The 13,553-nt window shown below is 28.9% G+C and overlaps 1 protein-coding gene across 1 annotated transcript in view; it reads right to left on the bottom strand.

The window, feature by feature from the left end:
- LOC123300139 (bone morphogenetic protein receptor type-1B) overlaps positions 1-13,553 on the bottom strand; it is a 250,693-nt gene that overhangs the window by 44,014 nt on the left and 193,126 nt on the right. The window lies entirely within an intron of this gene.

The raw sequence follows: 13,553 nt of genomic DNA, 5'->3' as shown, positions 1-13,553 counted from the left end.
ATTTATTTGAACAGAACGAATTAAATTTATAATTATTTTATTAAAACTTATTATTATTAATTTTTATAAAAAAATTATTAGAATATTAATTGATTAAAAAGTTAAAATCATTCATGGTATTACTGTATGTCAAATTATGTAATTAAATTCAGTCACTTCTAAAAATTGTTATAAATGGGTCCGTTCATCTAGATCAACATTAATTATAATAATACGTGAAAATATTAATTATAATTAGTATTCAAAATATTAAAAATAAGTTAATATTTGTTCAAAAAATAACTAAAATATAAATTTATTTAATATATAAATAATATCGTTTGCATTTAAATATATTTTACGTTAAAATTAACGCAAAAAAATTTCACTCACGTCAAGTAATTGTAAATTCGCGAACACAACGAATTTTCAAATTTTTATAGCCTGTATATATGAAATACATATCAAGGTATACTAATTTTAGTCTCAAGTGTGTAACGCTTAAAAATAATTTTGGTACAGGTGTTCATAAAATCACCTAATTAGTCTTTTTCCGTTTGTCCGACCGTTATCACGATAACTCGAAAACGAAAAGAATTATCAAGTTGAAATTTTTATAGCGTACTCAGGATGTAAAAAGTGAGTAAATGAGCAACATAGGTAATTAGGTCCGTATGACCCATCTTGTAAACTGTTAGAAACAGAACAAAATTTGAACACTTTTGTTTGAAATATTTTTTCGTAAACATCACTGTTTATCCATGAGTATTGATTGAATTTCGGTTGCCGTTTTTAACCCCCCGACCAACAAAAAGGGTAAATTATAAATTTAAAGTGTGTATCTTCTGTGTATCTGTATGTCTGTCTGTGACCTCGTCGCTCCTGAACGGACGAATCGATTTTGATTTTTATTGGTTTGTTTGAAAAGTATCGAGAGTGTTTAGCTCAGTTTCAAGTTCGAGTTTAGGGTTCCGTACCCGACATCAACTGGAAAAGAGATGATGATCCTCAAACGAGTAAGCAGATTTTCTTGAAATATAGCTAAGAACACTCTCGATCAAATAGATCTTCCAAAAAATTAAAATCGGTTCATCCGTTTATGAGCTACGATGCCACAAATGGATCAATTAGATCTGATTTTGTGTCATCGTTGCTCCTGAATACATCAGCCGATTTTGATTTTGTCTGTTTGAAAGATGTTTCAAGTTTCGTACTCGATAACAACTAGAAAAGGGGTGATGTTCTTCAAACGGTTAAGTAAATTTTTTCAAACATAGTTTAGAATCGATCAAATTTCCTTTCGTCCGTTAGGGGCTACGATGCCACATAAGAATCGATCAGACCTTTTTCATTTAATATTATTAATTAATGATGTAATATTTTGAGACCTTAGAGCAAAGTATTTTTTTAAATACCATGGAATAAAAATGCTGAGACGAAGTCGTGAAAAATATGAACAACACATTATACAAACCACAATCATTTATAATCTATAATAAATTAAGCGCTCTACCAATAATAATTGTAATTGGCAAACTACTCTGAAGAGCTGGATCATAAATTTATTACATATACCTATATAATACAGTGATTGCCGCCATCACATTCATATTTTAAAATATATTATAGTACAGCTACAGCATACTATAGCATGTGATTATTATTAAAAATAATGATGACATTGTGGCTTATACGAGAATATAAACTATGACACGAATTAATGAAATTATGATGGAAGAGTTGAATGGATCCATTGACCCGATCCATACTTGATGCTAATGTTATGATGTATGCACCTACGTAACGCACCTTTTACTCTTTAGCTTAATATTTATGTAGAACTGTTACCATACACGTACGAAATCTGTTTAGACCATAGAAGTAATAACATAGAACCATAATGTGGCCATCCAAGCGGTTGATCGTTATAGAGAGAGACCTAAAAAAAGTACGCGTATAGCTGTTTTCGTCTGTCTTATACTACCTTTAAGAAATACACAGACATGCATGTGTTTATACAATAATTGAAAATATTAATATAGCGCTTTGTCAGGCTGAGAGACAAAAAGGGAATTTGGTCTCTTTTCGTCTCCTATGCTTTTAAGCCTCTATGTTAGATATAACCTCTTTGGTTCAGATACGTATTAACTAGCAATGGCCGAAAAGCTATTTGGTCGATATGACTGGCGCATTGAGAGGGATTAACCTCCCTAAAAATTATCAAAGAAGTTAGAAATGAAAATTTTTACTCATTTTAATAAAACTATTTCCATACGTACAATTAACTTTATGATGTGGGTGGAGTCAATTACTTCGTTCTTGTAAAAGCGACGACAGTGTGATCAATTTATTGCCCTATCAATTATAATTATAATTGATCAGACTGCTCCTGTCTGGATTCGAACTCGCAATCTCCCTGTTAGTATCTAAACGAGTCGATTGCGCTTTAAATCGCACGCACGTAAACAAAAAAAAATCCGCTGTGTCCGACTAATTAAGGATGTACGAGCACGGTAGTGGAGACAATAATTTAAAAATATATATATTTTCAATTTTGATGGTGAATTATATTATAACTTGACAATATAAGACAAAAAGTAATAATAAACTTTTTCGATATCTGGAGCAATTTTCAAAATATCGAAAATTGAAAATTTTGTTTAATTATTTAACTTTTTCTCTTTCGAAAACCAAGGCAGACATCGATAATTTTTATTCTTATTTTTTTTCTACATTCATGAAGTTAGTTCATAACAAAATTCATCATCAAAGTTGAAAATAAGGTACAAATAATTTCAACCATAAGTCCTAAATTTGCCTTGGCGCTCGTACTACCTTAAACTTCAAATCCATTCCAATACCTCAATTTTAGTATTATAAATACGCATTTCGACTACATTGTAATCATTTACCATCAGTATGAATTATTAAATCGTAATTATTTCCTGATTTATATTGCCTCCTGAGTCCTAAAGATGTTGTAGCCGATTTCGTGTATTTATGGTAACATAAGCATCAAGTATGCATATAAGTAATATCTGCGCTGTGTGAGAATGCCCACACGCGACACAAAGATTCACCTGAAGACCGTATATACACAGAAAATAAAACTACAAACCATATAATAAGTACAAACTAATATTTATTAATAACAATGATCATTAATAAAAATATAAATTAATCGATTTTATATTGTAGCAACATCGTACTGTACTGGTTATAAATGTTCATACTAAAACTTATATTTTATTTATTTTATTATGAATGAATTGAGAATGCGTGGTTTGAGTGTATTCATTTTTTAAAAAAACTATAAGGAGTTGGGGCGTATCTTCACATGATGAAAGTATGAATAAAATAAGATTTTATGATGGAAATAAACACTTTTGTGGAGCACGGGTGAAATTTGAAGGTAACAATACGCCTGTTTTTATACCTTCTAAATATACTAATAAAAAAGCCCTGGAAATAAAGCTTTCAATTCTCATCTTGCACTTTTTGATACGAATTTTTGAATTTATAAATATAGACTTCCCCACCCCCCCCTAGTATATCGAATGGCTCAGTAATTATCCCCACCGAAGAGACATCATCAAAAAAGCTGTTACTGAAGAAAACGGGCTATCATATAACGATAATAGTTTTCGATGAAGTGGGGGTTCTATGGAGATATAAAGATTCGAAGAAATTTTCGATGATAATTGTTACCATTCCTTCCGTAGATTCCTTCCTGCGAAATTTTTGTGTGCTGTCTTAAGAACTTATTTCGACTGTCGTTGTCAACCCCATTTTATCGGATCGGCTTGAAATTTGGAAGATAAATCAGAGATTCGATTCTACACGTTTACATTTCAAACCTTCCCTTTTTATAGTTTCGGATAGAATCCTTGTAATCCTTCAAATTGTGGAACAAAGTAATTTTCTCATGAAATGTTTTGGAAAGTATAAAATATAGGTGAATGCAAATTTGGACAGTATTTTTGAATTTAAAGAAATCTTCATGCTTAAAACGGCGGAAACTGGCATACAAACAGTTTCTCTCACATAATTGATATTTTAAGTTAGGTGATCCTAATTTTGCTACCCACACTCTGGCATGTCAGAACAAATCAACTCAAGTTTATATCCCAAATATTAATACACCGAATATTCGAAACGATTTTTAATTTTTCCCATTTTAAAAGTGAAATTTAGTAACTTAACTCGCGATGAATTGTAAAATTTTCAAATAACAAAATGATAAATAGATGGCAGAAAATAAAAACCACATCGCTGTTGAACACACGTTTACTTCCGATCATTCAAAAATGAACAGTTACCAAATTTTATAATTCTTTTCATAGCAGATTTGTTTTTTTATCAGAAATAAATATTTTTAGTTTGAATTTTGAAACTAATTTCATAACTTAAAATCAGTGTAGTAAACAGGTTATTGGGAAGATTAACTTTAATTATAATTTTTTTATTCAATTAATTTTCTTTAAGAAATTTTCTTCATAAATTTTCCTTCATTGTTTAATGTTAAATTGAGTTATAATGACGTTGCATAAAAATATTCATTAAAATTTAATAACAACCTACTCTAAAATTATTAATGTTATTACTGTATTAATCACAAAAACTATCTCTTGATATAAAATCTATCAATATTTATAATAATTGGTACAATAGTCTCTGTTTTGCAAAAGTAATTTAATATATAACGCTATTGTACTTCGAATTAAAAACAAATGGACACAATATAGTCAAAGTTATGTTCACTGTAGAACTTTAAATTATCGAGGTTAATTTTCAGTACAGGGTGATTTTCATTCACGGAATCTGTTTCCACAAAATATATTCTGTCAAAATGAATTCAGTTTACGATTACAATTTTTTTTTCTTTGTATAAGGAAATAAAAACGATATTTTACTATTGGTAATCTAATTTTAACACTTTTTGAAAAATAGTATAAAGTTCCATTGACAACTTTCGTTTCTATTAACACTTTACATCAATTACTAAATCAAGTTTCAATTGTTAAATCAATTGGATGTTAGTTTTTACTCTAATCATTGGAGTAAAAACTAACCCTACATTTTAAAAAATGTCCATGGAAATTTTACTAAAAACTTTCGGAGGCTGTAAAATTACTATTCATCTTCATCAAATAAATGATCATATTTTACATGTATGCAAAAAAATTTTAAAAACATCAAATTCTTGCAACAATTTGCCTTAAAATTACTAAAAATAAATTGTATTTTCAAAATGGTACACTTGTCATAATGGAAGACCTTATTTTTCAAATTGTTTGTTTACTTATTTTTCTTACGGATATGAACCGCCTTAAGCGAGTATTTTACAAATTCATACATCCTACTGTTTTACGATTAACATCGAAATAGCTTTCTTTAAACTAAATTGCAAGTAAATAATAAATATTGTATACAATATAAAAAAAATTAAATTATATTTCTGACGATATTATATGTTTTTATTATTCACGATTCGATGATTTTTCGCGGAAATGTATTAAAATAAAAAAACCAGTATTGCGCAAAAAAATTAATAATCATAAATTATATTAACGCCCTAAATTTTTATCAACGACGAATTATTTTAATTACATGTATATATAATATTAATAATAATAATATTACAATATACACTTGCGCACAGGAAAAAATGATCGTGATATAAAAGAATTTTATTCAAGCCTGATCGGTGAATTGGTCGGAGGGCTGGATCGGAAACTGTACATATTTCTTTGTATTTATATCGATTATAAAAATGATGTAAATATTTTTCAGATAAATTTGTTAAAAATGACAAAATAATTAAATTTTTTAACTTCGCACACATGACACGTTTTGATGTTGCAATACTATCAATACTGTTTGGAAACCACATCGTTAGCCATTTATATTATATGAAGTAAGAAGAGTTCTTATGGACATTCTTATGTATAAAACAAAGAGGGATTGTATATGTGTATACTTAAACAAAAAATATATAAAGAAGAATTTGGAAAAATTTCGAACACGGTGCATCCAAAAACAGAAACCTTCCATTAGTTAAATGAGTGTCAATAGAACTATAATGAAAAAAGGTTACTTGAGCCTGGCACCATTTTTAACTAGTTTCGTAAGGGGAATAAATCCAGTGAATCGATTTCATTGCTCATAAGTGTAGTTAAATTTTTAAAATAAAAATTTATTTGTAATGTGGGCGTATGTCATTAAATTATTTGTCTAGCTAGTACATGGTGTGGTGTGGTATGGTAGAAAAAGAAGAGGCATCTGTAATATCAAACAGATATATTACTTCCTGATAGTGATTTGCTCTAGCGCCGACCCTCCCATTTCATTTAAAATTAATATTATTTATTTTAATATATTTTTCATATAATTTATGTATGAAATCTTATTTATTATATTATTTACGAATTTACTTGAATAAATTTTTTTTAAATAGAATTTCCTATTCATAGAAAATGAGCTAGCTATTGCTTTTGTAACGATGATGAAGTTTTGCTAAAAATTCTTCAAAAGTGCATCGATTCTACCTAGAGGGAGAAAAGAAAAGAATTGCTGTTTTGAATTTTTCCATTGAAAATAAGTAAATTGAAATTTTCATAATCAACGAAAAAAAATGCAGTCCTAAGAGCATTTGAAAAGAGTTTAGTATTTAAGTGCACTGTTGGCTAGGATAGCAGATTAGCAGACCTCGATCTTAACGACAGAGCCGTATACAGTATGAAAAATATCATCATAATTAATTAATGATATCTGAAGATGAATCTCTTAATTTGCGAAGCTCCTGCGCGGTTATATTTGGTTTGTTTACGGTTACCTGTAAAAAAATAATATGTCGTTGTCTTTTGCGTATTAAAAAAAAAAAAAATTAGATATTTTATTTGAATCATAAATATTGTTTGAATGCAAAAAATTATTTATTAACAATTATACGATATTTTATGATAAAGATATCGTAAAATTTTAAGTATGCATCATCCTACCTGTGTAATAAATTAAGTAATAGATTTTATTATTTTAATATCTTGATTTATATTGGTAATCAATGTTTAAAGATCCGCTTTTTCATTTTTATTTTAAGTCCAATAATTGCCTGATAATATTTTTATGTTCTAAAAGTCTGAAAAATTAAGTTTGCATGTTCTAATTTTTTATTTTATCAAAACCACCAACAATCCAAACTGGCAAATAGATTTTAGAAGTCATAATTTATGCAGAGCATCACTAATTATGACAATATTTTTCATACTGTCAAATAACCTATTCTGAATATGACAACCAACTCGTAATTATAACAATACTCCGAGTCTTTAATATTTTCGGTCTATTTTTTCCGAGTCTATTTTCTACGATTACCATTTTCACATAAAATTTTTAAAAGATACGGATAAAACATCGTACTTCGAAACGAAAATATATAAAATTCATTTTTCGAATTGAATACATAATACTTTCATATTAAGAAATAATTAAAATCGGCGCGGCGTATACTTGTTTGGACACATTAGAAATTTTTAATAATATTATCTAAATAATTTACATAAACTTGTCTTATATAAAAAAATAATTTATTAGTATTATCCATATAAGGCTAGTTTTATTTAATTATTGGATGTGTGGAGTTAAAATGTTGATTATTTCATCGTCGTAAATGAAACATTTAAATGATTTAAAATATTAATATTATCATTCGTTTACTATACTCACACGAAACACCGCTCATTTAAACCAAGAACAACGGTCAAGTATATACAAGACTTGACGTTTACAAGAGTTTGATATTCTTGAAATATAACGTTTTAATTAGAAGTCAACTGAAGAAATTTTATTAATTACAGAATTCATTATTAACATTTTTTCTGAAAAAATGGTCGGATTAATAAAGGTATTTCATGAATTCTTTCATGAACCAGACAAACTTATAAGTATTGACCGTCGTTTTGGGTAAAATTTGGAGTAATGAGAACCTTTCATGGAATTAAAATATGATGAAAAATGAATAAATCAAATTCGAGATATGCTTCCGACCATTTCCTATGATTTTTGATAGATTAGATTCATTCACTCATGGTCAGTTTTCCATTATCAACATCGTTCATAAATAACAAATTAAAATTGTTGAATGTGTATAATTAACCGAAGTAATGAAACCAAAATATTAATTCTAAAGGACAAAAAACATTAGAAAAGACATATATTTCTAAGTAAAACTATTAATGCCCATAAAACCGTTACAATCGACTGCACTGATTGAAATGATTATAGAGTTGTAATAGGTAATATTTTTTTAAGGTTTAGACGAAGCGAAATATTGGGTTGACTACTAAATCAGAAGTATGTCTTTTTTAAACTAATAATAATGTGTTAATATGATAAAAGCTATTAAAAATATCATGGCCGATGGACTTTTACTAATATAAAGCACACCAAATTTATATTTTCATTTCATAATTAAAAATAAAAATTCCATGACTACGGTATCTATAAATATATAGGAGACTTTCTATAGATATAGATAGATAGATAGATAGATAGTCACTCATCACGATATCTCTGGAACTATAAGACCTAGAGACTTGAAATTTGGCAGGAATATTCCTTTTGCCAAGTAGAGGTCAGCTAAGAACGGATTTTACGAAATTCCACCCACAAGGGGGGTTGCGGGGGTGTTCATGAATAAAAAATTCATATTTTTCAATTATGGCTTTTAATAGTTCAAAACTTGGTCAGAATGTTTTAAATTACATTTAGAAATTTTTTTAACCTTCGGAGGGTAGAAAGGTGTAGCGAGAAAGTGGGAAGGAAATATCGAATATTTACAAATATACCTAAGTGGGGTATCAAATAAAAGAGCATGACGTGTACATTACAAAACTGTTATCCAACGCAAGGAAATGTGGAGGGAGGGGTGCAAGTGGGGATGTTGCCCAGCAAAGCGGGCGGGTAACAGCTAGTACTAAAATATATGTATATAGACACACATAAATGAATGAAATTAAGGATATGATGATAAATTTGTGTGCAATGAAGAAGTTCTCAGGTGAGATAAATAATAAAATTAAAGTGTAAGTTTATGTTTTAACTGTTGACGACACTTAACGATTATATTATGTATATAATATTTTGTAAATATAATGTATAAAAGTACTTTGTATATTATATGAACTAAAGACCATGTTCGGTCATTAAATCGGTATAACAAGTGAAGTGAAGTGCAGTGAATGAAGGTGCATCGCATCGTACATCGTAAAATTATTGTGAATATTATAATTAAAGTTGTTCAACTTGTTTTGTGCTCTTTAATTACCTTATATCATTGCTTTGGTCGCTCTCTATATCACCTTTTATCATTGTAACATAATTTACATCTGCTTAGTGTTTATGTTATTATTTACTTATATACTTCTTAGGTACACGTTGAATACTTATATCATAATATTTTTATTTATTACAATATATTTTAATTTATTGACGTTATAATTCTTATCATTTTACTGTAATTGTTTTGGATTGTACAAGAAAGAATTTAAAAAAAAAAAGTCTTCTGGTCAAATTTAATATTTTTTATGATCGGAGGCGGATAAAGAAATCACCTATCAATAAACACCTTTTTTAGTCCTTTAGATTCAAGATTTTAATTTCTTAGAACCGATAAAATCGCATTGATTGACCGGGGCAGTTCTCCGGCTCGATCGTCGTTAAATAAGAACGTAGATGGATACATTAATTAAAAAAGCACTTTTCTAAATCATCAAAATACATCGCTTACTACACTTGCTCTATTTTGATATTTTTCAGTGTTCAAAGTGCTAAAATTGCTTAAAAACGAAAATTTACTGTAAAAATTTCTGTTCAATTCTCGCGTGTTTTAAAATTCAACCAAAAGTCTGTCTTTAATTACTAGATATAATGTCACTCTCAATATTTCCCGACCGATAGTGAAGAAGAAGTCTTCGGCAGATTCATCTGCTGTGAGCATTCTCTTCCGTATCCTCTTTGTGCCCCTTTCATATTTTATTGACTACTGAGAGTTATAAAGCTTGCTGCTCATTTTCATTAAAATTTACCCTTTTTGCCAAAGTTATATGAATTAGATTGTCATATAATATAATAACTGTACAAATATCAACGGAATGTAATTTTTTCCATATTTACACAATTAATTTAATGCTTATTTAAAAAATTCCGCGCGCATATTAGTTGTAACCTCGCGCCTGTAGACAAGTGGCTACTTTACCTTATGTTAAGGTCGTGGATTCAGCGAGAGAAAAGCGGAGAAATTCACCCTTTAAAAAAGTAAGGAAGTCGACGTTATTAGTAAATAAATTGCAGCCCCTAGCCATAAGGCATACTTAGATAGCTTTTAACTTCAATGGAATATCTCAAAATTTTTGCAACATTTTCTTCTGCAACGATTACATTTAAACGGGATATTTTATAAACTTGTCGTTCAATCGCAGAAGCAATCAAATTTTCGGTTCTATTAATTACTTAGCGTAATTAAGAAATTGAAATAAATACAAATTTGGTGAGATAAAAATAATAAATGATATTTTAATATTAATAAATTTCAAGTTTTACATTACATACCTCCAACTACTTTCGACATTTTGACATTTTTTTTTCGAAAGTAAATAGGATTAGCTCGTATATTGCTCGTTTGATTAAGAAATCTTCACTTACCTAGAAACAAAAAGAAAATTATATTAGAAACAAGTGAAAATAAACAAGTCACTGAGTTAATTGTTGAAATATTCTGTATAGAAAATTTTGAATACCAGAACTTTTTTTATGAATTAAATAAGTTTATTAATTAATTTTTGTATTTAACACCCATAACTTTATTTATGAATTCAATAAGTTTATTAATTAATTTTTCTATTTGACACCCTTAATATTTATTATTTGGCATGAAATTAGAGTTAACAGGTTCACTATGAAGCTATCTACAAATTTTCAACCTTCTATCTTGTATGGTTTTTGAGAAATTGGAAATCCATTCCTTACGAGAAAACTATGATTTTTAATAAAAAATGTTTGAAACAAAAGTTGTTTATGTGTTTGTAAAGCACATTTTAAATAAAAATACGAACTGGATAACCTACAGTAAAAAAGGCTCTTGATATCGAAGATTTTTGTTTGTATGCCTAAACTGTTTGCAAGCAAATACTATAAGTTTTATAGGTCCTCTATCCTATTCCTTTAAAGTTCCATTTAGCTAAGCAGACGACCGACGTAGCAACGCCTGTAAATGAAAAAAAAGCTGATACCAATTGGCATAGATACTCACATCTTCCTGCCCTGCCTCAGCTTTTTCAAAAAGTTTAAATTTTTTTTTGATATATATTATTTATTTTTAACTATGTTTTGAGAATCTGGGCGGGTAGTATTTGAAAGTATTGGAAATTGATTTCTACAATTTGAAAATTTGATTTACCTCTTGTTTTAATGTTCAAGATCTAAGAGATTAAACTGTCACAGAAATTCGTGCCTCAGAAAAACATGACAAATAAGATTTGTGTTTGAATATAATAAAAACGTGAGAAAAATTAAAATCGAATCAAAAAAGGAATACACACATGCATAATAGGTAAGACGATAAGTTCAAATTCGTTGGGAAAATTTTTCTCTTTTGATTTCTATCTACATTAACGTGCAGAAAGTGGCTCTGATAGAGAAATCAAGAGTTTGTGGCGCTAGTTACTAACTTTTATTTACAACTATATAATTTGTTTTTTGCCTTAAAAGTATTTTTTACCTGTTTGATGTCAATTTACACAAAAAATATTTATTGTTCCTTCTCATCAGGTTAATAGTTTTTGAGTTATTTAATTATCTACGCGGAAAAACTCCAATATTTGAATGTTTAAAAATAGTGTCCCGGAATGAAACTAGTTGAGTTTGCCAAAAGTAATAAATAACAAGTGAAAACAAACAATTGACTGAGTGAATTGTTGAAATACCATGTATAGACAGTGTTGATTACTCTGTCACATTACACATATATACATGTCACACATATATAACTGATGTTCCCATATAATACATACCATACAATTTGCGCATAACTAGCGCTCTTACGGGTAACCAGTGATGTTTACCAAAAATGTTTCATGCTTTCAATCAATGCTTTTGTTCAAAAATCGTCAAAATTATGCTTACGAATGGCCTCAAACAGTCTGATATTAAAAGAGACTCGGCGTTTGAACGAATTTTTAATCAAACAGAGTTTGGTATTATTATCGAGTTGGTAACATAATGGTTTTCCAACCAATTCCATCAGCCATCTTGGTATTCCAGCGAATTGTTAAACAAAGATAGTTTTGCCCTGATAAGTATCGACTTGGTATCTGGCAACCGTGTCTGGGTATTTGTGTGGGTTTTTTAATCAGAAAGAGGTCGGAATTAGTATCAAATTGATATCAGAATGGTTTGACAGCCAAATCTTGGTATACAAACGAGGTTAAAGCCGTGAACAAAACGAAATGAATCGAAGGAGAAAAATTTTCTCAACGAATGCAAACTTCTCGTCTTATCTATATAGTAAATATCTTGATAGAACAATTTATTGCACATGGGATACAATGGGCAGCCTTTTAAATAATATAATGACAGTGCACAGTATATACTTACTATTACAGTACACATTAATGTGAGTGCATTTACCAGCAGTGTACCGTTCACTGTTTGAGATGTATTACTGTTTATAGATAAGTAATTTCCAATCATTACCATATATGGATTTAGTATTTTATACCCAGCAAGTAACCAATAAAATGTGTATGTAATCGATTGATTTTTATTGTATTAAATTTTACTTACTCATATGGTTTTATAAAATTATTATATTATATTTATTATATTATATTTAATAATATAAACAACTTTCTGATAGTGATATTAACGCCATTTTTGTGATGACGAATTATAACCATATGGTCTGGTCGAGTCGATCAATCATATGCCATTTTTATGTTTACTCAATACTTTTTTTGTTTTACAAAAGGTTTATAATTAGTGTGGAGTGTGTTTGTATTATGTCCAAAAAATGTTTTTTACTTCCTTGTACTATGTAATGGAGAGCCTAAGAGGCCGAGCGGTCTAAAGCGACAGACTTTAACCGTTTATCTACTTAGACTTAAGTTGTGGGTTCGAATCCAGGCAGTGGCAGTGTGAACATTTATAATTAATGGGACGGTAGAATTGATTATATTGTCGTCGCTTGGATAAGTTCAAAGTAACCGAATCCACCCACATCATTAAAGTAAATGGAAGTATGGTAACCGCGAAAAAAAGGTGTCGAGTTTTCAAGGAAAATATCCATTTCGAGCAAATTGCAAATCATTTTGAGCTGTTGCGGCATGACGTAAAGGCGTCAAAATCGAGGAATAATCATGAAAATTGAAAAAAATTATTTTCGTCTCAATTTTATAACTCGCTGATAAAAAAATGGACCATATATATATTTTTGTAAAAAATTAACTGCTCTACAAAAATGGTCTCCTTTCGTAACCAAAGTTCAAAGCATGGAATTTCGAAGTTTTTAATAATTATCT

Source organism: Chrysoperla carnea, chromosome 5 (assembly GCF_905475395.1).
Source record: "Chrysoperla carnea chromosome 5, inChrCarn1.1, whole genome shotgun sequence".
Classification (NCBI taxonomy): Eukaryota; Metazoa; Arthropoda; class Insecta; order Neuroptera; family Chrysopidae; genus Chrysoperla; species Chrysoperla carnea.
This window is presented reverse-complemented; position numbering and strand designations above follow the sequence as displayed.